This window comes from Jaculus jaculus, chromosome 2 (assembly GCF_020740685.1).
Source record: "Jaculus jaculus isolate mJacJac1 chromosome 2, mJacJac1.mat.Y.cur, whole genome shotgun sequence".
Lineage (NCBI taxonomy): Eukaryota > Metazoa > Chordata > Mammalia > Rodentia > Dipodidae > Jaculus > Jaculus jaculus.
In genome coordinates, this window is record NC_059103.1 from 71,579,492 (window position 1) to 71,607,102 (window position 27,611).

General features: G+C 35.6%; 1 protein-coding gene and 1 pseudogene across 4 annotated transcripts in view; both read right to left on the bottom strand.

Moving 5' to 3' along the window:
- Nucleotides 1–27,611, bottom strand: part of Sntg1 (syntrophin gamma 1) — a 922,134-nt gene that overhangs the window by 630,823 nt on the left and 263,700 nt on the right. Inside the window, exon 1 of one of the 4 annotated variants that reach the window (XM_045143329.1) lies at nucleotides 1,581–1,703. The exons of the other annotated variants lie outside the window; for them this stretch is intronic. The gene's annotated coding sequence lies outside the window, so the exon portion shown is untranslated. Of the gene's footprint in view, nucleotides 1–1,580; nucleotides 1,704–27,611 lie in introns of those variants that run through there. 4 annotated transcript variants of the gene reach the window in all.
- Nucleotides 1–27,611, bottom strand: part of LOC101595367 — a 114,168-nt pseudogene that overhangs the window by 32,257 nt on the left and 54,300 nt on the right.

A 27,611-nucleotide genomic window follows, 5' to 3' on the forward strand; every position in this document is an offset into this window, starting at 1 on the left:
TCCCTGCTGGTTAGACCTCATAGTGCTAAAAAGTGCTACATGAGCTGCTGAGGGCAATGGTCACCAACAGAATGAATTATGATGCAATACATGACTTTTTGTTTCCTGCATTTTTCATGCTTCAAAAACAAGTACCATGTAGGTGGTATGATCTTTTTTTCCTTCCAGCTTAGGATAATGCCAGGTCTTGGCAAACAGAAAACCCCTTCAGGCTCCCTTCTTTCAAAACAATTAGCATTTTAATGATCTGGGTATTTCAGCAGCATAGGCCTTGGCCACTGACCTTGTATTTTATTGTCTCAATGCAGAGTAGATGACCCACATAACTAGTAATATTGTTAACAATAGCACCTAAAATAGTTGGATTCTCTGGCTCTGAAACCTGAAACTTGTTCACACTTCTTTCTACATCAAGCTTCAATTTTTTTAAAAATATTTTTTATTTATTTATTTGAGAGTGACAGACACAGAGAGAAGGACAGATAGAGGGAGAGAGAGAGAATGGGCGCGCCAGGGCCTCCAGCCTCTGCAAACGAACTCCAGATGCGTGTGCCCCCTTGTGCATCTGGCTAACGTGGGACCTGGGGAACCGAGCCTTGAACCGGGGTCCTTAGGCTTCACAGGCAAGCACTTAACCGCTAAGCCATCTCTCCAGCCTTCAAGCTTCAATTTTTTAAAAAAATATCTTTCTGGTCATATTTTGCACTTTTTCATTGTGGATGAATTCTGTTTCATTCTGAATAAGAGCAACAATAAGAGAGTAAAAGCAGACTTCTGTTTTGAAATTTCCTAAATCAAACACAACAGTCCATTGCTTTTCAAATATAGTTTGCTCAAATTCTCAAGACATGGGCAGAGTACAACTACTTTCCTTTCTAGAATATCATATGAAGTACCCAGTTTCCACACTCTTCCTCTGTGAAAACTCACTAGCTGAGCCTACATTGCAGAGTTTGGAACATGGGATTTGGGGTACCCTAAATGGGTGTTCCCAGACCATGGTCACTCATATTTGTCTCCAAAAAAAATTATCTCTTATTGCCTTTGAGGTAAGAATTGTGTGTTTTGCTTTGAAAAGTGTAATTTTTCTATATCAACTACTTTCTCATTGTTTGTTCAAAATACCTGCTGAAAGGCAGCTTGTGGGAGGAAAGGGTTTACTTCTGGCTTATGGTTTTAATGGCAAGTCTGTCATGGCAGAAAATGCACATGAGGAGCATGTAGCTGGTGCTATAACTTCTAATCAATAGGAAAGAATTGGAAAGCTTAAAAGCAAAAAATAGTGAGACTAGAATATAACATACTAAGGCCAGCCACCTGTTAAAGGCTCTAGAAACTTTACAAATAGTGCCATCAACAGGAATGTATTCAAACATGAGTCTATGTGATACACACACACATCATATATATATATATATATATATATATATATATATATATATATATATATATATATATATATATTAAGCTCATGGAGACAATCTGAAGACTATTCCAATACATGCAGAAAAGGCATTTGTCCAAGATTAACATGCCTTCATTACACTTGTCCTTGAGAAATGAGAAAAAATGTAACATACCTCAAAATAATAATGGTTATGTACAGCAAATCTATATCCAACTTTATATAAAATGAGAAGAAATGGAGAAATTTTCCTCTTAATTCTGGAATGAGCCAAGAATTCCTAAGTTTTCCTTCCTCATTCAGTAAAGTGCTAAAAGTATTTCCTGGAGAAAAAAACAAGATAAATATATAAAAGGAACACAAATAAGGAAGAATTAAAATTATTCCTATGTATAGATGACATGATTCTATACTTTAAAGAACCTTATGACTCCACTAGAAAATTCTTAGATCTAATCAAAACATTCAGTAAAATTATAGGTTACAAAATCATCATACAAAAATCATTAATTTCCATATATACCAATATTGAACTTGCTAAGTACCTAGTAATAAAATTAACCAAGGGCATAAAAGAACTCTACAATGAAAACTTTAAGAAATTGCAAAAATAAGTCAAAGAAGATATTAGATGATTGAAGGAAATGTTATGGTCTTGGACTTTCAGAATAATCTAGGTAAAATGTTGTATTATTAAAAGTCATCTTTAGATTCAATACAATCCTCATCAATATTCCAATGACATTCTTTGGAGAACTAGAGTGAAAAAAATCCAAAACTTCATATGAAATCATAAAGACAACGAAATTCAGAAGTCCTAAGCACAAAGAATGAGAATGGAAGTATTTCAATATCTGGCTTCAAGTTATATTGAAGTGACAAAGATACCATGGTATTGACACAAAAATCAATATTTTAAAAAATAGACTAGAAGACCCAGAAGTAAAATCCTATGTACTATAAAAGGTTAAAATATAAATTGCAAAAATATATATTGACAAAAGGTAGTTTATTCAACAAACAGTACTGGGAAAACTGGATATTAATCTGCATAAGAGTGAAAGTAGATCCACATTGCTCATATTGTACAAAAATGAATTCAAAATGGAACAAAGATCTTAATTTAAAATCATAAACAATGAACCTGCTAGAGAAAAATAAAATGGAAACAATATAAAGGTATAGGCAAAGGAAAGAACTTTCTGAACAGGACTCTAATAGTATGGAAAACAGACCCAAGAATTAACTAATGAAATTAATCAAATTACAAATGTTATGTACTGCAAATAAAGCTATTAGGAGAATGAATAGTCTTCAAAAATAGGGAAAATCTTTGTGAGGTACACATCACGCAAGGGTTAATATATGGAATAGGTAAATATCTACAAAACTCAAGCACTAAATAAACACACTGCCAATAAATTAGCAGGCTTATTAAAAGAACATGCAGTTTTAAAAAGAAGAAACACAAATGGCCAAACATAGTTTTTTGAAATTTCACTGATAACTTATTTTTATCATTTAATATATTTTCTACTAAAAGAGCCATCAGGACAGGAAAATGTTACTGGTATTGTTACAAAAACAATTGATAATTTTAATCCACACAGGATGAGAACACATGACACTAAACTGTTCAACTTCTTAGTCATCAGGGAAATGCAACTTAACATACTCTGAGATTCCATCTCACCCCAATCAGAATGAAACAAATGACAATGAATGCAGGTGAAGCTGTGAGGAAAAGGGGATTCTCACGATCTGTTGTGATGAGTATAACTGGCATATCCACTATGGAAATAAGTACAGAACTTTCTCAAAAAAAAAATCCTAAATATAGGATTAGCATATCGCCCAGTTACATGATGCCTGGCCATATACTCAAAGAACTGTATATCCTACCACAGAGATACATGAAAATCTGTTTACTGTTGCACTATTCATAATAGCAAGAAAATGGAAAAAGCTTAGATGCCCATCAATAGAAAAACAAATGATGATAGTGTGCTATATATAGGCAATAGAACTTTATTCAGTTGTAAAGAAAAGTAAAATTATGAAATTTACAGTAAAATGGGTGGACCTGAAAATTATATTAAGCCAGGTGACTGACTCAGATTATGAAAATCAAATATTACATGTTCTCTCTCATAAGAAGAGCCTTGCTTTTAATTTTATGTGTATGCATGTGTATGTATGTGTAGGTAGTTGGCAGAATGTGGGAACATGCTATAAAATTAGAAAGGGGACCAGAAGAAGGAAAAAATAAATAAAATGAGGGTAATAAAATATATGTAACATGGAATTAGAAAGCAAGCACAGTGGCCCGCACTGACAGGAAGGGTGGTGTATATGCATGCTTAGTACACACAGGAATGTAGACTAGAGCTGCACAAGAAAACTTGCTCTGAAGCATGTGATGTGATAAGGGGCATGTCAAGGTTCTGCGGTGTCCACACCAACAGCCCTAAACTGCTCTGCATCATTGTCACACACTCTCTGACACAGAATTTTAAGAATATTCCAGCCAGGGCTGGAGAGATGGCTTAGCGGTTAAGTGCTTGCCTGTGAAGCCTAAGGACCCCGGTTCAAGTTTCAGTTTCCCAGGACCCACGTTATCCAGATGCACAAAGGGGGCACACAAATCTGGAGTTCCTTTTCAGAGGCTGGAAGCTCTGGCACGCCCATTCTCTCTCTCTCTCTCTCACTCCATCCCTCCCTCCTTCTCTCTGTCACTCTCAAATAAACAAACAAACAACAACAAAAAAAGAATATTCCAGCTAAAACATCTATTTAAACTGCTCAGTCTGGTCTCACAACACAATTGCTCAAGGGAGGTGAGCAGTACTTTGGACACCTTGCCAGTGGAGGTGCCTGCTGTACAAATCAGGTTTGATTTCTTCTTCACACAAAGAATTTGAATTTTTCTACCACCAAATTCAAGCATATACAAATACACATACACATACACACACACACACACACACACACATGCGTTCACGCTTTGGTGAATACAGTCTACACTTGAGACAGGAATGAGTTATCTATGCCACTGCCCACTGCAATAGGAAAACTGACCATAATTTTTACTACAGGGTCATATTAACCAGCTTTTGCTTTCCTTTGTCATACACTTCTCTGGCTGGGATAGAATACATGGACAGCATGAGTTGTGTATTTTGTCTGTATGTTGCATTAACTCCTGGCCTCAGGAATGCCGAGTATTCCTGGAGAGACCATTTCCCTACACCCCCTATCTCAATGTTGTGTCCTGCATTATTCTATGCACAGATATTACTCCTACAAATGATTTTTCCCTACTCACACTTGATAGCCCCTCTGTCATTCATTATGACACATCCACAACACTGTGTGGATGGCTAAATGTACCCTTTCTGTAACTGGATGAATACTGGGGGGGGGGGGGTGTTGCCCTGGCAACAGAGCTGTTTGGTTTGAATGTAGTTCCTGATTACCACAACAAAAGCTTTAATAGAACAAGCTCATGAAAATACTCAGCTTGTGATAAGACTGCTGAAAAAAGAAAAAGGAAAGAAAAGAAACAAGGGAACATTACCTTTGCAAGGAAATTTCTAAAATTTCTAGATTGTTTTAAAGTTACCAACTTATACATCTGATACATTTTCACTCATTAAAGTTATTGAAATTTCAGGAGAAATTTACAAGTTTACTGCAAAGCACTTATAATAACTTCACATTTCTACTTAGTTTCTTATTGACTTCTGCTCTAAAAACAGAAGAACCCTATACCCTATAAAGGAACGCCTCTTGATTTAGCTCCGTATATGTACGTACACTGGAAGTTCAAGAGTCAGAAAAGTCAAAGAACAAGATTTTGTTGTTGTTGTTGTTGTTGTTGTTATTATTATTATTATTATTATTATTATTTTGAGGTAGGGTCTCACTCTGGCCCAAGATGACCTGGAATTCACTATGTAGTCTCAGGGTGGCCTCGAATTTATGACAGTCCTCCTACCTCTGCCTCCCAAGTGCTGGGATTAAAGGCATGAAAAGACATGCCTGGCCAAAGAAAAAGTTTTGGAACTCATTGTCCTATTAAAAAAGTAATTTTAGGAGATAGAGAGATGGATTAGTGGTTAAGATGCATAGCCACAAAGCCTAAGGACCCATGTTGATTCCCCAGATGGAACATGTTTCTGGAGTTTATTTGCAGTGACTGGAGGCCCTGGTGCACCCATTCTCTCTCTTTCTCTCCTTCTTTCTCTCTCTCTCTCTGTCTCTCTCTTTTCCTCTTTCTGTCTCAAATAAATGATTTTTTTAAAAGTAATTTTATGTTAGAAATAAAATAGTTTATAAATATATGGCCTCCGTTATAGAGGAATGAGTAATGGAATTGTACAGCTCATTTAGCCATTTTTATTTTCTATTTCTCTTTCACATGTTCTTGAGAAGAAACACCAGATAATAGTGATTTGCAAAATTTTATGGCTGATGTATTAGTGACATTTCTCATTGATGCAAAAAAAAAATGACGAAGATTATTTATGGAAGGAAGGGTTTATTTAAGTTTACAGTTTGAGGTTACAGACCATTATAGCCGTAAGGCATGGTGGCAGGTGGTAGTATCACTAAGCAAAAGTGATTCATACTGTGTCCACAATCAGAAAGCAAAGTGATGAATTCTGGTGCTCATCCAGCTCATTCCTTTTTACATAGTCTAGAACCTTCATCCATGGCTTGGTGACCCTATAGTTAAGGTGGGACTTCCCACTTCAAATACCTTAATCAAGATAATTCCTCACAGGCATGCTCGAGGCTATTCTAACCTAGACAATCTTTTACAAGGATGTCCATAAACTTGTTTTCTAGCTGACTCTAGATTGTGTCAAGTTGACAATCAATATAAACCAAGATATCTCATAATTTCCATTATTCCTTGTAATAGTTTAATCATTCTCATTGTTGAAACTGAGTGAATGATCCTTATTTACATTGTTATTATGAGAATTAAATGGGTGTTGTATTAAGGAATTAGCATAATATAATAAACAAAGTAATTACATAATGCTGACCATTATTAACTGAATAAAATTACATGGAGAAAGGAAAACATTATTATATCTAGAAAAAAATGATCTTACTAAAATCATTTTAAATGTTCATTATTTTTCTTTATTTATTTGAAAGAGAGAGAGAGAGAGAGAGAGAGAGAGAGAAATAGGCAGGGAGAGAGGGAAAGAATGGGTGTGCCAGGGGCTCCACCTGCCACAAATGAACTCCAGGTGTTTGGCCCCTTGTGCATCTGGCTTAAATAGGACCAGGGGAATTGAATCTGGGTCCTTTGGCTTTGCAGGAAAACACTTTAATCACTAATTAATTATTAATTTTAAAAGTGCCTATTGGGTGCCGGGCGTGGTGGCACACGCCTTTAATCCCAGCACTCGGGAGGCAGAGGTAGGAGGATCGCTGTGAATTCAAGGCCACCCTGAGACTCCATAGTGAATTCCAGATCAGCCTGGGCTAGAGTGAGACCTTACCTCGAAAAACCAAAAAAAAAAAAAAAAAAAAAAAAGTGCCTATTGGGCTGGAGGAATAGCTTAGTGGTTAAGGTGTTTGCCTGCAAAACCAAAGGACCCAGGTTCGGTGTCCCAGGACCCACATTAGCCAGATGCACAGGGTGGCACATGAATCTGGAGTTCATTCAAAGTGGCTGGAGGCCTTGGTGAGACCATATTCTCCCTCTCTCTCTCTCTCTCTCTCTCTCTCTCTCTCTCTCTCTCTCTCTCTCTCTCTCTCCCTCTTTCTATCTGTCAAATAAATGAATAACAAAATATTTTAAAAGTGCCTACAGTATGACTATACCTATGTTCAGTGGGAGAGTTAGATTTGCCCTGAGTGTGAGGGACATCATCCCCATAAGGGACTGAAACCTCTAAAACCATGAGCTAAAATAAACACTTTCTCTTATAAGTTGCCTGAATCTGGGATTTTGGTCACAGCAACAAAATCAACTCCAGAGAACTTTACTGAACTTCACCTCCTCATCATAATAAAAATCCACTGTGCATCGTTATTGTATATTCTGTTGCCATGTTACATATTTTTATTATCCTATTGTCCCAGTTATACAAATAATTTTGTTTCTATATTGGGCTTGAAAGAAATAATCAGATCATCAGTAATGAACTACTTCACTGCAGGACTATTTCATAAAGCTGATGAAAGGTGCATGATTTGAATAGAAGAAAAAAATTAAACAATTGAATTTGGCTTCCAGTGTAGTTCATTTTCATATCCTTCCATTTCTAATAATTATGTACCACACAATCAATTATGTTTTAAGTGAGTTGGTACTATTGCAATATTGCTTTGAAATATTTGAGGAAATCCTTGAGCTTCACAAATTGAGTCTTAGGAATCCTTCTATCACAATAAGTCTAACTCTCTTGAAAAATGAAGAGCTACTGCTATTAAGTATTTCTATTTGATTTTAATACTAAATTAATATTCATCATTTGTTTTTATATTCATGAAATTTCTAGGTTGGTATTTCACAAAAGTATACTTGTAAAATGGGCCAAATAAATTTGTCTGGAAAAGGGAAACTGGATTGGCAAGGGAATAGTGGAAAATTCTATCAGGATAATCCACTCTGAACAAAGTTTCAATTCAGATAATGCAATGTTGACTTGAATTCATGTTATTGCCTTATTCACTTGGTAGCAGAAATCTGCATACTACATATCTAAGACAAAATTAAAAGGAGGGATATTATGTAATACCAAAAAAAAAATTCTCTTGAAACAAACATAACTTACAGTCATGTAAAGAAGTTTGCAGAAATGGAAGGCTGCCCCACCAGACAACTTTAATGTGAGGAAATCATATTTTTCTTTTCTTTAATGCATTAATAAAATGTTGAATTTAAATTAAATTCTATGTCTGTACACACAATACATCTACTATATTTTTTGATGGGAATGTCATTACGTATTTTTCATAACCTTTGAAACTGAAAGGTCATGAGGCAAGGTTGGCCTTTAGAGAGCTCATCAATAATAAAAACATTATTAGGTTGAAAAATTATAAATTTGCTACAAAAACTACATTGACATTGGCTTGCTCTTTTTAGTCATCCTATATTTCTTTTATAAATTATTTATAGGTTAAATGTGCTGCATTAATCTTCATGGGAATTATGAGACTTTAAGAACACATATGACAAATATATACATATACGTGCATATTTTCAACAAATAGATATATACATACTCAGAAAATAATGTGTCTATAATTGTACAGGGGCTGAAATCCTAGGAATAGGCCCTAGACAAGCTTATTCCTGCAAGAGAAGTGTCAATTAAGTACACACAACCCACATTGATCCATTTGCTTTTCCTAGTGCAGAGCACCCTAGTGTCTATACAAAGTTCCAACTTGATAAAAATAAAAGCCTGAATACTGCCATTAAGAACAAAGTCAGCCTGTTGTCTCAGCTCTGACTTTCACCTTTATTTACAAAAACTGCACACACTAAAATCATGGACTTATTGGACCATCTGGGAACGTAGGTTCCATGACTGTTTTAGTTGTTGTTGTTTGTTTGTTTTTAAATTCTTTTTGTTCATTTTTTGTTTATTTACTTGAGAGTGAGATAGAGAGAGAAAGAGGTAGAGAAAGAAAGAATGGGCGTGCCAGGGCTTCCAGCCATTGCAAACGAACTCCAGATGCATCCCCTTGTGCATCTGGCAAATGTAGGTCCTGGGTAATCAAGCCTTGAACCAGGGTCCTTGGGCTTCACAGGCAAGTGCTTAACTGCTAAGCCATCTCTCCAGCCCTCCATGACTGTTTTTCTAAATCTGGGTAGGTAAATACAGAGAAAAAGCTAGGACCAGCCCACCTGGGCTCTCCACTTGTTAGCAGGTAGGCTAGAGTCTTCTGGAAAAGATGGTGGCTAAAACATGGATGAACAATGGAAGCACAGAAACCCAGACCTTCAAGAAAGAATAAATGGAAGTGTTAGAAACAGATACCTGCAGCATAAATGTGCCTATATATTCATCAAGAGATTGGAGGTAGGTTTGAATATATGTTTATAGAAAATTTACGAACTAAAATTCAAAGAAAAATGAAAGATGAGGAAGAGAAGAAAACACCCAGTAACTATGTGAGGCATCAAAGGTGAAAGTCATGTGTAATGAGAATACCAAGAGAAATGTGAAGGAAATTTAAGTGTTTGAAGTTTTAGTGGATGAGAAATTTCTAAAATTAGTGATACAATGAATCCAGACACAAAGACGCAGATACATAACAACAAAAATTTACACATATGATTCATGATAAAACTGAAAAACATCTAAACAGGAGTTTTAAAAGAAGTCAAGAGTGGGATGTGGAGGAATGCTCCCCTTATGAAAGAATAGATAAGAATTTTCCCTGCTTCTCTCTTTCCTTCTTCCTGTCTTTCTCTCTTTCCTTCTTTTTTTTTTTCTTTCTTTATTTCTATTTATAATTTCATTTGAGACAGAAAGAGAGAGAGAATGGTCATACTAGAGCCACTAGCCACTACAAATGAACTCTAGATACATGTGCTACCTTGTGCATATGGCTTATGTGGGACCTGAAGAATCAAGCCTGAGTCTCATCCAAAAACTTGCAAGCCAAAGAGTGTGTTTAATTTTTAAAGAAGAAAATAATTTGGGATTTATGTCAAGTATAATGATCATTCAAATGTAAAAGAGAGAGACACAAAAATAATGCAGACAAGCTCAAGGCATTGAGAAAGCAGAGATGATGGAGTACTAACACATCTGACTTGTAAAACGCATTATGAGAATGTAGTATTTGAATGTAAAAATTACCCCCCCATAGGTTCTTGCATTATAGTACTTAATTTTTAGTTGGTGGTGCTGTTCTGGAAGGTTATGGAGACTTTAGGATTCTCCCTTGCTGGAGGAAGTGTGTCACTGGACCAGGCCTAGTACTGCTAGGCTTGCTTGCTGTTCTAACCTACTGAGAGTGATGTGATCCTGGCATTTGCTCCTTTGATGCTTCCCCCACCCCCATAACGGGCTATAACTTGGGACTGTAAGCTGATAATAGCTCCTGTACTCTTATACTAATTTTTTGTCATGGATTACATCCCAGCACATAGAAGATAACTGATGCAGGAAAGTTTGTATAGAAAAGGAAATGACACAAGAAGAAAGTGCATAACAAAATAAAAATGAAGGGGAAGTACTTATGCTAAGCATGGCTTGATCTAATATAAAAATGTCCAAAGTAAATAATAATAACAATGCATTTGATAATACTATATGACTAAGTAAAATGAATGACTCCACTCAAATGGTGACATGCCAGAGGAATAAGGACTGGTCTGTGTAAGATGCATGACCTACAAGTGAAATGACATTGCATCAGGTAAAGTGAGTGCCCAACAACTAGATGGTGAAATTCCAAGGATACAGCTGATATACTAAAAAAGAAAGTAAAACAGAATCATTTTTAAATGTTTGGTTAAACAGAAAGAGAAAAATAGAGAGGAAAATGAAGATCATAAGCAATGAACAGGGGCTGAGGAAATGGATCAGCAATTAAAGTGCTTGTTTGCAGAGTCTACTGCTCCTGGTACAATTCATAGCACTCAAATAAAGCCATACTAAAAATTGTGGTGTATGCATATGACATTTCTTTTTTTTAATTTTATTGTAAAAAAAAAGTTTATTTTTCTCCTTGTTATAGAAGTTGGTAGACCAGCATTTGGTGATGGTTTTCTTTTGGCAGAATACCAAAGTGATATAGGACATCAGATGACAAAAGACCGATGTGTGTATATGATGTAGCCTCAGAGCCAACACGCATATGCACTCCCTCTCCCTCCCCCCGCCCCACTTTATGAAGCCTCCAGGATTCAATCATGGGACTCTACCATGGAGAATGTTTTGAATCCTAATCACCTTCCAAAGCTTCACCTGACAGGCCCACAATTGGTTATATGTGGCATATGACATTTCTTTGCAGTAACAAGTGACCCTGGTACGTAAACACATACACACACAAACATGAATATTTTTAGAGAGCAAAGAATAATGAGTTCCTACAAATAGAGTAGACATATATCTAGCTATATCAATAATCATTTTATATCTTAATATTTCAATTTCAATTCAAAAACATATACGGGGGGCTGGAGAGAAGGGTTAGCCATTAAATGCTTGAATGTGAAGCCTAAGGACCCTGGTTCGAGGCTTAATTCCCCAGGACCCATGTTAGCCGGATACACAAGGGGGTGCATGCATCTAGAGTTTGTCTGCAGTGGCTGGAGGCCCTGGCACACCCATTCTCATTCTCTCTCTCTGCCTCTTTCTCTCTCTGTCTGTTTCTCTCAAATAAATAAATAATTAATTAAAAATATATGAAAAAAAGTAAAACATGTATGGGATGAACCAAAACCAGTCAGTCAAAGACTCTGGTTTAAATTATATATAAAAATCCCTTAATTTAAATATAAATATCAGTTGTAAGTAAAAGTATGAATAATGAAATCTCATACAAACTATCATTGTTAGAAAGAAAGCTGACATAGTTCTAATAATGTCAAACAACCAGACTTGAAATAAGGAAATTTATCAGAAAAATGCATTGATGTCTCTTAAGGTCAATTATCTAAGAAAATCTGCTATTTATATTTACATGATTGTGGCATATCAAATAACTGAGATAAAAACATATAAAATGTTAAAAAGAAAAGGTAGTGGCAATGATAGATGCAGATCCTAAGGAGAAAGCCACCCCATCATACCTCAAGAAGGCCCCAGCTGAAACTAAGGAAAATTGGCAAAACAAGCAAAGGTGCTGTATTCCTGATAAACCAGATACCAGCACAAGGGGGAAGGAGACCAACACAGAGAAAAATCCTATCAAATCAGAGAGCCAGAGCCTCAGAGACCCCAACACCTCATCACTGAAGCAGACCAAAAATGAACCCAACATAGCTCAGGGAAATTTTGCGGAAGAGGGGGCGGAAAGTATGTCAGAGCCACATGTTGGGTCATGATATGCAGAGACATTTATCGTACCAATAACTGTGGGCTAACTCCACAATGCACAAACCATATACATCAACAAGGAGGGGCCATTGGGAAGGGGATAGGTCATGGATGAGCCTAATAATGGTACCAAACTGACTGCATTTGCTGAATAGAAAACTAATAAAAAAATTAATTTAAAAAAAAACATAAAAAAATACAGGTTTAGTATCCTCTTTTAGCAACTGGAAACCAAGACTGACAGAATAAAGATATAAATGAAATCGACAGTGTTGTCATCAACTTTTCTCAATGTTTTCTTGAATTGTAGATTCAGCTACAGCCAAATCACCTCATTCAACTTCTATTGGAATATTCACTAAATGAGACACTTTTTTGGCCATAATACACCCCAAATACCTGGAAATAATCACACATTGCCTATTCCCATTTAGTCACATGCATGCTACTGAATAACACATGGGTCATAAAAGTTAACTATTTTATCTAAATTAGAATGAACCTATAACACCTAAAATTGCAAGTTCAGGAAAAGTGTTTCTTAGAGAAAAAATCATCATTCAAATGCACTGATTAGCAAAGAATGACAAGACAGTGTTTTAGCTCACATCTTAGGAAATTACAGAAAGATAAACACTTAAGCCTAAAGCCAAAAAAAGGAAAATAAATAAAATAGAACAAAAATCACTGTAGCAGAAAATAGGAAAATATGAAATAAAAGTAAAATCAATAGCTGATTTTTTTCAAATATAAATTGATCCTGTAACCAGGCTAACCAAGGAAAGAAATGATTTGTCACCTCTCACCTCATATAAAAAGACAACTAGGGAATAACAGGAATAAGAAAAGTTCATAAATAATGTATATTAAATTTATTAAATTTTTGAAATATTCTATATAATAGAAAATCCATAACTATGACACAAATAAATATGAAGTTGGAGCTATTAAGAGCCTTCTAAAAATGATATATAAGGTCCAGATGGCTTCCCTGGTGATTTCTACCAAATGATTAAAAAAAACAATTCTCTGAAATCTTTACCAGAAAAATAATAGCAGAAGAATTATGTCTTAACTCATTCTGTGGCTAGCTTTACTTCATTATTAAAATCAGATACAGACATGAAAATCAAACTGAAGCTTAATCTTTTTTTTTGTTTGTTTGTTTGTTTGTTCATTTTTATTTATTTATTTGAGAGTGACAGAGAGGTAGGGACGCAGATAGAGAGGGAGAGAGAGAATGGGCGCGCCAGGGCTTCCAGCCTCTGCAAACGAACTCCAGACGCATGTGCCCCCTTGTGCATCTGGCTAACGTGGGTCCTGGGGAATCGAGCCTCGAACTGGAGTCCTTAGGCTTCACAGGCAAGCGCTTAACCTCTAAGCCATCTCTCCAGCCCATGAAGTTAATCTTTTATAAATATGGATTCTAAATGCTATATGAAATATCAACAAACAGAATCTAATAATGTCTAAAAAATTAAGCACAACAATAAAAGATAATTCATTCATTTATGAAATTAAAGGCCCAGTTGACTTTTAGAAGTAAATTAATAAAACCTACAACTTCATGAGACTAAGCCTAAAAATAGCATGCTATCACAAAATATGCATAAAACAAGTGAAAAAAATCCAACATCCATTCATTATAAACCAAACTGAAACCAGCAACAGAAAGTCTCTCAGTAAATGATATCTACAGGAAATGTAGGATCTGGGATGAGAAATTAGACCAAACATATGTAGAACAGAAAGAAACTATATTGTTTCTATTTTCAGATAACATTAGCCAGTCACAAGAAATTGACCCCCTTCTGGCCCCTCCAAAAATGATGTGGAATCAAAAACTAAGTAAGGTCAAGTCACAGGTTGCAAATTCAGTATTATTGTTTGAATAGGAAATGCCCCTCACAGGCTTATGCTTTTAGTTCTTGATTCCAAGCCATCTAGGATATAGGGGGAAGTTTAGGAGATGTAGAGTTTGAAGGTTTTACAAGGTTGCTGTTGCTTTCTTTTCTCAGCTTCGAGTCAACCCATGCTTCTACTGCCATGATGTTCTGCATCAGCATGAGTTCAGAATCAGTGGGCACGAGGAAGTTGCTAAAATCTCAAGACACCTGAGCCACAGTAAATGTTCCTTTGCTAAATTGTTTATTTCAGATATTTTGTCACAGCAACGAAAAACTGATGAATGCTGTTAACAGACAAACATCAATTGCTTTCTTAGGTATAAACAATAGTCAACTAAAATTTTGAACCAAAATATATCATTTAAAAATGGCAACAAAAGTGAAATATATGTGTATAATTCTGATAAAACATATAAAAGTCTATGTAGGTAATTAAAATAGCATACTGAAGAAAATTAAAAATGATATAAAGATATATATTATATCCTCTTTGGTTGAAATTCCTGATATAGCTCAGATATTGGCTCTTCTAAAGTTATCTAGAGATTAATCCATTCAAACATTCAGTAAGTTGTTTTTAAATATTCTTGAATTGATTCTGAAGTCCTTAAGGAAAGATGGAGAACAACCAATGTAAGACTCAAGAAGAAGAAAAAACATAAGATTTATACCAAGCAATACAAAATTATTATAAATATATTAGGAAGGTGGGCATTGACAAAAAAAAAAAATACTCAGATCCATAGACCAGAAAAAAAAGGAGAGAAATAAACATAAACATGGTGATTTGACCCTTAATTGAGTGGCAAATATGTTTCTGTACAAAAAGTATAGTAATTTCAGCAGACAGTATTGTGTTGTAGGTTCTGGGTAGATGGCCCAGTGAGTACACTGCTTGCCACACAACCATAAGGACCTGACTTCAGATCACCAATACCCATGTATAAGCTGGGAACTTGTAATCCTAGTGATGAGGCAGTGGAGGAAGGAGGATTTCTCAGAATGCTAGGTAGCTTTTCTAGTCAAATGAATGAGATCCACATTCAGTAGAGACCTTGTCTTAAAAGTAAAGGTGGAGGGATGGAGAGATGGCCTAGTGGTTAAGCACTTGCCTGTGAAGCCTAAGGACCCTGGTTTGAGGCTCGTTTCCCCAGGACCCACATTAGCCAGATGCACAAGGTGTACATGCATCTGGAGTTTGTTTGAGTTTCTTTGCTGTGGCTGGTGGTCCTGGCATGCCCATTCTCTCTCCCCCCCCCCCATCTCTCTGTCTCTTTCTCTCTGTCTGTTGCTCTCAAATAAATAAATAAAAATAAACAAAAAAAAAATAAAAAGTAAAGGTGTAGAGCAAGTAAAGGTGACACCTGTTATCAATTTCTGCCCCCCCCCCCATACCTGCACACATAAAAATGTGCACAGGAACACTTATACATAAAAATAGCACTGATGTTATATGATGTCCACATTCAAAAGACTCAAAAAACAATAGATCAAAAACTTTGAAGCCAGAAAGAGACAGCGTTTCACACACACACAAAAAATAAATAAATAAAGTAACTCAAAATGGAACATAAATGTTCATGTAAATGTATGTCATAAGGAAGAAGAAGAAGAGAAACTGTGTGGCTTTGGATTTGATGATGGGTTATTTCATATAACATCCAAGTAGTACTACTTAAAAATGATAAAATTGGGGCTGGAGAGATGGCTTAGCAGTTAAGCGCTTGCCTGTGAAGCCTAAGGACCCCCGTTCGAGGCTCAATTCCCCAGGACCCACGTTAGCCAGATGCACAAGGGGGCGCATGCATCTGGAGTTCATTTGCAGTGGCTGGAGGCCCTGGCATGCCCATTCTCTCTCTCTATCTCTGCCGTTTTCTCTCTATTGCTCTAAAATAAATAAAATAACGACATTTTTTTTTTAAAAAAATGATAAAATTGGATTTTTCTATTAAAACTGAAACTGTTTTTCATTTCAAAAAATACTACTAAGAGAATGAAAATCCAAGTCTTGATCTAGGTAAAAATAAGTGATAAAGGACCTAGTTCTCAAAAGTCTCCTTAAAATGCAAAAACAAATCAGCAAGAAATTCTGACAAATAGTAGACCCAGGAACTGAACAGAACACCCCAGCAAGCTGTACACATGGCTACTATGCAAAGGAAAAGTTGCTTAACATAGTTTGTCAGTGTAGAATTATGAATTGAAACAAAAAATTGATATCTTTGCTCATTTATTCAAATGGTTTAATTCTAACCTCCCACTAAACCCTCATCTACAGTGCCCATTCCTGTAGTACAGGGCCAATCAGCACATCCCAATTGCTGGTCTTTTTGCAAAGGGCACCACTGCTGTGATTTATCAATGACCCACTCTCAAGTACTCAGCTATTTAAATGAAAGTGGACAAAGTTATTATTCATATTAATACAACCTTTAAAAAGTCTAATATGTTGGGGGTGGGGAGGGAGGGAATTACCATGGGATATATTTTATAATCATGGAAAATGTTAATAAAAATTAAAAAAAAAATTAAAAAAAAGTATAATATGTAACAGGATAACAGAGACATGAAGCATAAAGACATGAATTTTTTTAAATGTGCAAGTAACATAAAAATAAACATTATATTTAACTTATAAAGATAAATGTATTGTTTTTGTCACATTTTTGAAGGATGCATCTCATTTCTTGTTGGTCCCATTCTTTTGAGCTTGTGGAGAGGTGCCACTTCATCATGTACTTTTTTTTAAGCTACTATGGACAAGAGAGTGAGCTTGAGAATAAATCATAGTCTAATTATTTTCATTAAGATCATGCTTCCAGTAACCTGAGACCTCATATTAGACCCTAACACCTAGTAACTACCGACCACTTCTTTACATACAGGTCTTTGAGGGAAAATCAGGTCAACTCTATCAGGAGTCATTGTAGAGAAAGCAGTGACACAAGTACAGCTCTCAGTGCTAGCCTGAAAACCAGTCACAGGGTAATGGTAATAGACACTGTGGTCACTCAAACCTCATCCAAACAAAGATCCACAGCTACAGCATATTTAACACTAAATCAGATTTCTAACATGCCAGCCAAGTCTCAGGTAACATTGTGGAAATTGTAGAGGAAAGATCTTAAGAGCTGCAGTGAGGGTAGGATTAGCCTGAGGCATGATTCCTGCCTCACACAGAAATAGCCAAGGACTTCAGGACCCCACAGTGAATATTAATAACTCCGTGGAGGGAGACCCTCAGCAGATAGGGGAAGAAGAGAGGTGATATAAGAGTATAACCTTTTAAAATAAAGTTTAATTTAAAAATTCAAACCAGAGCAATATACAAATGTATATGTATTTGTGCAATATTTACATGGTCACACATCAATATGAATATGTAATCATGTGGACTTTAAGATTCCAAATGATAAATATAATCATAAACTAAGTAATATGATTCAGTTTTTGCAAAAGGAGAACAGAAAGAAATATACAAATAATTACTATTGTGCTAAAGTATATTCTGAAAACTTGACTTATATAAGAAAAAGGTAGTATCTTTAGAAGAAATTTTCCTCTTTAACACATGCTTTCTCTCTCTCTCTCTCTCTTTCTCTCTCTCTCTCTCTCTCTCTCTCTCTCTTCACACACACACACACACAAACACACACACACACACACTTAAATACTTTTTCAGCAATCAAATCTTTTCTTATCTACTTGCTATCTCTAGCCACCAAAAGCATTTTTTTTTCTTCCTCCATCCTCTGTTCTACATAGAATCAAATTTTAAGAAGAAAGCAGAAGATATTTTGGCCCACGTAATTTACAACAGCTAAGAGACATTCCTCAGACAGTGTCATCCGAGGTAAAGCAAAGAATATGCCAAGGAAGCCATAGTTTGAAAGGAATTTTCCAGAGATGTTCTAAATCAATCCTTAATAGGCATAATGAATCATTATTCATCTGAGCATTTCAGTTCTAAAAAGTTGTGTCTTTAGAATTTCAAAAGAGTCTCATATCTCCATTGAGACAAGGCAGTTAAGGTGTTGTCAAGTTGATCTGTTCAGTAATCCACAGCAATCCCTTTGGGTGGGTTTCATAGGTTGCTTCCTGAAAGGATTAACCAAAGGAGGAAGTCCTTCCCCCAAAGTGAGGCCTTCTCCCAAAGTGAGCAGTCCCTCTCATAGGGGGACTTTATATAAAGAAGATCTAGGTTAAGAAGCCCTTCCTTCCACTTGACTGCCAGAACTGCTTGCTGCCTTCTAGCATGGATTGAAGACCAGTGCAGACTGAAGACCAGCTTTAACTGAAAACCCATGAGAATTGAAACCCTGTTGCTCTTTAGGAAGCCTCCAGGCCTTCAATGCTGGAATGGGACTGCTGAGATAAATAGCAATGTGGACTGAGAAGCGACCTGGTTCCTTGATTCTCTGACCTGCCTCTGCTATTGGACTTCCTTAAGCTAATCCAATAAATTCCCTTTTTAATATAATTCATCCTAGTAGTTTTGTACCTCTAGAGAACCCTGACTAATACAGATAGCTAGGTTTGTTAAGAAAAACAGGTCAAGGTATTTTAGTCACTTTCATATTGCTGTGAACAAATTCCTGGCCAGAAGTATGGGAGAGTTTATTTATTTTAGGGAAAGTATTTTTATTTATTTAAGGAATGAAAATGTTTATTATTGCTTAAATTTCCAGGGGATAGGTTCCATCATGGAGAACAAGGCAATAACATGGACCAGCTGTAACATTGCAGCCAGGATCAGGAACAGACAGCAAACAGGAAGTGGGGCAGAGCAAGAAATTCTCAATGCCTACTCCCAGTGACACACTTTCTTCAGCAAGGTTCAACCTCCTAAAGATTCCATAAATTTCCAAACAAAGCCATCAGTTGGCAACCAAGTACTTGTATGGGTCTTATTTTACATTCAAGCCACAACACAATGTCTAACTATTGTGTCAGCACTTTCCTTGACTGAGATCCATAGCTCTTGTAGATATTAGTCTTCTCAGATGAGATGTCCTGAGTTTATAAATCTGTAACTTCCTGGGAGAATTTCACCAATTCCAGGAGTATGAATTGCTCTAGATGTTACTAAAACAGCAATTATACATTGACCTCAAGGGACTACTGAGATTTGTGATACCTTCACATATCCAGATGCAACAAGGTACATATATTTCTGTGGTTAAAGTTATCATGAGAAAAATATGGAAGATAGATACTATTACTTAAGGTATATAAAATGGACATTCAGTGTGTTTTCATTTTTCAGAGAAATGTAGAATAACTTTCAGTAATGTATAAATAGGATTTGTAATGTAAATTATACAAGAAAAAAATCCCACAGATTCTAGTGTTTTGTTCTAGGATTTTATTTGTTTATATGGACACAAGATTAAAAGAAAATTACAAAATTCAAATGTGTGCAGCGCCAAAGAAAGTACCCCAACTCCTAACTTTAATCTGGCGCTTGTATTCTTCAAAGCCTTTGTGTGACACATAAATGTGCATGACCACATGTAAAGTCCACCATGACAGTAAAACAACCCAACGTATTAAGTTTTTACTTGGAAACTAATCATGATCATTTATATGACTGTGGCCCTCCTTGCAGTAATGGTATTAACTATCACCTCATTCATCTTCAAATCTTAAATTCTCTGTAAAATGGAAAGCAAGTGAGTGCATTAATGAAATACACTCATCAAATTGCATTAGTTAATATTTTTGCTCTTATTCTCTCTTCCAGATTCACATCACTGAAGCTTAGAATTTTCTAAAATAGCTTAGCCCTTTTTAACTCCAATAAGAGTGAGATAAGAATAAATGTCAATGTAATTAAATGTACTGACTTATATCTTGATCAAAGAATATAATTAAAGGTAGAATTAGAGTACTCCATGGTTTTAAGAAGTACTTAATATAATCAAGCTAATTAGTTCTGGGAAAAAAATTAATTTTCCAAATAACAATAAAGAGCATGAACCATAGAAAAAGTCTCCTAAGTAAAACAGAAGATTTAATGTTAAGATAAGGTATATCTAGCTCTCAGCTACTCCATAATGTTTAAAATAGTGTTTTTGTTTGGACCGTGCCTTTCTCTGAAGTATTCCATTTTAAAGCAGCTTTTGATTCCATTGTGAGGTTGGAGGATAACTCTGCACCTCAGTGGACTTGTGAATAGCATTATCTGTCTAGCACACACAGTGATAAATGATTTGTTCCTGGGAGTCATGATGCAGGATTTTGGTGTTCAAGAGGAGTATCTCAAACTTAACAACCCCAATTTTGGTTCCTTATCGTATTTTTGACAAATAATTTATTAAAATGGACTAAAGAAAGATAAACTATCAATTATTTATTTGTTGTAGGGAGAAATCACAAATTATAGTGTATATTTAAGGAAAATCAGGGTCTATGGAAAGGTTGTAGTAGAATCTCAATCACATGGAAGATAGGATCCAAAAGCTTATGTAGAGAGATTTATAAAAACACACACCTCTCCTAGCGAAGAAAGTTAAGAATAAGGCTTAAGAATCGACGAGAGAACATACCAAAGCAGAGGTCAGGTAATTCAGATAAGAAATGGATAGTAGAGATAGTTATACCTATGGTTACCCTGAATTTAGAAAAATTACACATATAGCAAGCCAAGAGTTTACAGGAAATACTCATATGGGAGATCCAGATTGCAAAGAGATGCACATGTGGGAGACTCAAAGATTAGAGAAAAATCATGCAGATAATTAAAGTGAGAAGTTACCACAAAATGTAAGGCAGTAGAAGGCAAGAAGACTACCAGGCCAAGAAACAATGCCAGGCTGGGAAGGGGAAAGCCAGACTTACATGTATCCAGACAGATATCACAGGGCAGAGAGATGTGGAAACAGCATGGATAAGCCTTTACAGTCATTTAAAAATGGATTATTTCAGACTCAGGTATCTAAATGTGATGGTTTGATTCAGGTGCCCTCCCCATAAACTTGGGTGTTCTGAATGGTAGGTTCCCTGTCGATGGAGATTTGAGAATTAATGCCTTCTGGAAGTCATGTATTGTTGGCGGTAGGATTATGGGTATTATAGCCTGTTTCCCTTTGCCAGTGTTTGGCACACTCGCCTGTTCCTGTTGTCCACTTTATGTTGTCCAGGGGGTAATGTCCACCCTCTGCTCATGCCACCATTTCCCCTGCCATCATGGAACTTCTTCTCCAGTCTGTAAGCCAAAATAAACCTGCTTTTCCCATAAGCTGCTCTTGGTCAAGTGATTTCTGCTAGCAATAAGAACCTGAGAGTAACAATAAGGGAAAGACCTGATTGGTTTGCAGAATCAGTGTGGCTGACTAAAAGGCCAGCCCACTTAAGTAGTGTGCTAGACTTTGGAGGCACCAGGGGATGTGCCAGCTATCATGGATGAACCTAGAACAGACAAGAGTTCCATTCCTGCCAAAGTGAGGTGGCATCTTCTGATTCTTTCTTTGAGCTCCTGTCTCTAACTGAAGTTTCCTAAAATAAGCTAGCTTTCCCTGTTTCTCCTTCAATAGTAGAAAGGGTGCTACTCTATAAATTTTTTAAGGTGAATTGGGACTGTAGGGGCTCATGGACATTAAAATCAGTATCATCAAACCAGTCCTGAGAAGTTATTAGACATATCTGACTAAAGATAGTTATACTTTCTCACAAGGCCCCCATAAAGAACTGGGCATTGAACACTATGATTGTGTGGGCCCCACTAACCTCAGATGAGAATATGATCACCAGGTACATGATATCAAGGACTGACTGGCAAAGAACTCTTGACTATCCCAGGGGCTTCAGGTCAATCCAGTCCTCATTCCTGATGTGGCCTACTTAAATTGGCATCTGATCATCTACCTGTTCATCCATCTGGATTTACTATCTGTTGTAGTCAGTTTCATGGTGCTGCACAAAAGAACCTGACAAAAAGCATGAAGGAAAGGTTTTATTTTGGCTTACAGACTCGAGGGGACGCCTCATGATAGTAAGGGAAAATGATGGCATAGGCAGAGTGTGGACATCATCTCATGGCCAACATCTGGTGGTCAACAATAGCAGAACAGTGTGCCAAACACTGACAAAGGGAAGCTGGCTCTAAGCCATAAGCCCACCCCCAACAGTGAGGAACATGGTTTGAGCATAAAGCTATACCCTAATGTAGGGAATGTGACTTAAGAGTTAATTTTGTTATATACAATAGTGTAGAATCTTGGCTTTTTTGAGCCAAAACAGCAAGCTAAATATTAATATAACCCTTTATAAATCTTTTTGAAAGAAAAAGCATTATTTTCCAACCAATGATTTTGGCTTAAATTTGATAGCTATTGATTTTATGTACCACAGAAATTTTTATTAACATAAAACATTTTTATTTTTTACTTATGACTTAAGTTTGATAAAGCTTAACCAATATTTTAGCCTGGAAATTAGTATTTTTTTTTAAGATTTTGTTAATAGTTGAAAAATCTCTAACTTTAGGCGTGGTGTTTAGGTTTACCCTGAAAATTTATTTTTACATCCACACACCTTAATTTACATAGTTTAACATTCTGATCTAAGTACTACTCACAAAGCATTTTTTAATGAGCATTCTATGTACCAGTATTCCTTTCTAGTTCCTTTAATCAATTCATCTCATCCCATCATTAACTATCTTTCTTATAAGGCTATTAAGAAAAAATACACCAAATTGATTAATTCTATTACTCCCTAACAAGCAAGTAGTCTAAAGACAATTTTATATCAGTAATACCAACATTAGGCCTATTAATATATTTAAAGTCTGTCATGGCATTACTTTGGTTTGGGCTCTTCAATCCTTTCTCTCTCTCTTTTTCTATCTGCCACTTTCTATGTTTGTCTGTTACTCTCAAACAAATAAATAAAGATTAACAGAAAATTAAAAACAATAGAAAATATTGAAATAATTTGATGTAAAGGGAATTAACAAGATCACAGTGGAAGAAAGATTAACAAAGAACTTATGCACAAAGTATTATGACCCAGCACTCTTTATCTGCAATGAAGGTAAACTGTGGTATAATTGTCCCATATCAGCTGAGCCCAACTTACCTATATTATCATGACATCCTATCTCTTTTCCTTATGTTCTTTGCTTCACTCCTTCTGAGGAAAGAGCAAAATGGTAGTTGCTTCCTCATTTAGAGCTAGCAGGACTGCAATCCAAATGGCCAGCCAAGTCATGTCTGCTCTGGGTACAACATCATGCTGTTTTTGTCAACAGGACATGTTGAAATGGTTTACAAGTATTCTGCCAGAGTGTGCAAGAAGCTTTATTGAAATAATTTATCTCTGAAAGTCACTTGCAAATGTTCAAAGAAAAAGAGAACATATTTTGTCACTGTACCTTTCTAAATTATCAAATGAAAAGTGACATTCAAGTAATTATAACAGCTTTTTCTCCAAGAGATCTAATTAAAATCAATTATCACTATGCATTTGAAAGTGATTACCAAGAGTTCACAATTATTTATGTTACTGATGTCACAAGTAATATCAGACATAAGTCAGTATATTAAATATATATCTGGGCTGGAGAGATGGCTTAGCAGTTAAGCACTTGCCTGTGAAGCCTAAGGACACTGGTTTGAGGCTCGATTCCCCAGGATCCACATTAGCCAGATGATTTGCAGTGGCTGGAGGCCCTGGCATGCCCATTATCTCCTTCCCTCTTTCTCTCTCTCTCTCTCCCTCTTACTCTGTCTGTCTCTCTCAAATAAATAAAGAAACAGAAAAAAAATTAAAAAACATATATCTAACAAAAATAAAGTAAAAACTACATTTGAATTGTTGTCCCATGTACAGAAAATATGGATATATATTAATGGATTTACCAATCAAGGGAGATAACAATTATAAAGGATGGTTAAACATTAATTTTGACTAGATGTGACATTTTATTCAGTTAATTATAGTCATGGACTGGAGAGGTGGCTTAGCAATTACGCGCTTGCCTGTGAAGCCTAATGACCCTGGTTGGAGGCTCTTATTCCCTAGGACCCATGTAAATCAGATTTTCAAGGTGACACATGCATATGGAGTTTATTTGCAGTGGTTGGAGACCCTGGAATGCCCATTCTCTCTCTCCATATCTGCCTTTTTCTCTCTCTGTCTGTCTCTGTCAAATAAATAAAAATAAATAAAATTTTAAAATATATATAGTCATTTCAGGAAGAATTAAAAGCTGAAGGTTAATCTGTGAAGATGCAGTTATGAAAAAACTCTGTTTGATTAATTCCTTTTATATTTTACTTGTATTTAATTTCTGTTCTGGTCTTAATTATTCGTTTTCATCTACTGACTTTGTGCTTGGCCTGTCCAATATTTCAAGGCTTTAAAGTGAAAATGTATTTATTTCTCTTTGATTTCTTAATGTTTGTACATAGAGCTAGATACCTCCTTCTTAGAAGTACTTTCATCATATCCCATTGGCTTTGAGAAGCTGTTTGTTCATTTTCATGTTTCTATGACTTTTTTATTTCTTGATTTTTTTCATTGATTCATTCATACTCAAAAGAGTATTATTTAAACTCCATTTTTTTTAGTTTCTCTTGCAATTTGGGTTGTAGTTTTATTTATTTGAAATCAAATTGAATAAATGAAATTTCATAAGTTTTCTTATATGTGTTAAGACTTGGTTGAAGTTTCAGGTGCTACTGAGAAGACTATATTCTACACTGTTTGGATGGAATGTTCTGAGAAGTCTATCAAGTCCATTTAACCTATAATGTACTTTTTTTAAAATTCATTTTCTATTCAGCAAATACAGGCAGTTTGGTACCATTATTAGGCTGATCCGTGACCTACCGCCTCCCCATTGGCCCCTTCTTGTTGAGCTATATGGGTCATGCATTGTGGAGTTAGCCCACAGTTATTGTTATGATAAATGTCTTTGCATATCCTGACCCAACATGTGGCTCTGACATTCTTTCCACCCCCTCTTCCACAAGATTTCACTGAGCCATGATGTGTTCTTTTTTGGTCTGCTTCAGTGATGAGGTGTTGGGGGCCTCCGAGGCTCTGGCTCTCTGATTTTGTAGGAGTTGATTTTTCTCTGTGTTGATCTCCTTCCCCCTTGTGCTGGTATCTGGTTCACCAGGAAAATAGCACCCTTGCTTGTTTTACCAATTTTTCTTAGTTTCAGCCAGGGCCCTTTTGAGGTATGATGGGGTGACTCTCTCCTTAGGATCTACATCTATCTGAAAAAGAGAAGCAGATTCTCCAATGGAGTGTAAGTTAGCAAAGGGAAAATTAGACAACCCTTACATTTTTATAGAGAACTTAATAGATGTAGGCCCTCTTGTAGCCCATGATTGATGGTAGTTTGATATTGGCTTTTTAAATCAGAGGTTTTTTTTGTGTTTTTTTTTTTTTTTTGCTTGGATGACCTATTAGTTGGTGAAAGTGTGGTGTTAAAGTATTCACTGATATTGTGACTTTACTTCTAGTCATATTTATTTTATGAAATTCAGGACACTAATGTTCAGTTTATTTGTATTTAAAATGGTAATAGTCTCTTGATACACTGTCCTCTTAATACGAATTGACCTTTTTTACAGTTTTTGACTAGTTTTGGTTTAAAAACTAATTTAAATTAAATGAAAGAGAAAATAAAGCCTATCACAGATCATCCCTATCAGTAAACATATAATTATAATATAATTTTGAATTAATATCTAGATAGTGCTTCATTTCTGTCTTCCCCTGCCTTCTCCCATTCCTCTTCTTTCTAATAATTAATGATTTTCAGTTATGTTCTATTAGTTATGTAATAATATTACATGACATGAAAAAATATTTGGACAGATAATAGCCACAAAAAATATATTGAATAGGAACTCCTTGTTTTCTTCCATTTTCTTATAAGAGGCTTTCATCCTAAGGAAGCATTTACTTTTTATGGTATGGTGTATTGCTGGAAGCCAACTAATAGATAGATCATGATTATTAATGCAATATGCTTAACTATGTATTTTTAATAATATATTTTATTTTATTTATTTATTTATTAAGAAGAGATAGGGAAAGAGAGAAAGAATGTGTGCACTAGAGCCTATAGCCACTGCAAATGAACTCAAGATGAACGTGCCACCTTATGCATATGGCTTATGTAGGTTCTGGGTAGTCCAACCTATGTCCTTAGGCTTCAAAGGTAAGCTTCTTAACTGCTAAGCCATCTCTCTAGTCCCATTTATGTATTTTTATTGGAGAACTGACACCACTAATCTGTAGAATCATTATTGAATGGTGTGCATTATTTCCTTCCATTTTGTAGTTCTAATATTTTGCTGTTTTCCTTTTCCTCTCTTGCTTACCTGATATTCAAGAGTAATTTATTTCTTCCTATGGCATCTTCTTCAGCCCAAATATTTTCTTCATTTATCTTTTGTAGGCCTGCCTTAGTTGTCATGATTTCATTAGGATCATTTGTATCATAGAAAGTTTTCCTTTATCCTTCAATAATTATAGCTTTTATGGATGTAGTAGACTGTGGTGACAATAGTCATATTTCAAGACTTGAAATACATCACTTAAAACCATCCTGGCTTTTAAAGTTTCTGTTGAGAAATCTGTTATTCTGATGGATCTGTCTTTATTTATCAGTTGGTGCTTTTCCTTTGCTGTTTGCAGCATACTTTAGTTATTCTGTGAATTTAGTAGTTTATTTATAATTAGCATAGTATAATTCTGATATATATTACATATAAATATAATATGCTGAAAGTAAGCTCATTGTTTATCTTGTTATCTTTTGTTCTAATATCTTTTGTGTCTGAACTGGCATGTATTTCCTTAATTTAGGGAAATTTTAAGCTATGATTTCATTGAACATGTGTTCTTTGCCTTTGGAATGAATTATATCACCTTCTTTTATGCCAGCAATCCTTAGATTTTGTCTTTCCATAGTGCTTTTAATATCCCAATTATACTTTATTAACCTTTTTAATGTTTATTATTATTATTATTAACAAATATTTTGTATGTATACACCATGTGTTGGTACCCTCTTTTCCCTCATCCCTTACTCCCATTACATTGGGTATGCTCTTCAGTGAGAATACAGGTTGTATTAGTTTGAATAGATGGCCCCCAATATGTTCAGTGTTTTATTAATTTGTAGGTTTCATCTGCAGCCACCTGGAAGGAAGCAATGCCACTGTGCAGATCATAAGGTGTGGTGAAGGGTTTGAAATTTCAGTCTAAAAATATACAAAGTGTGTCTAGCTGGAGTTCCTG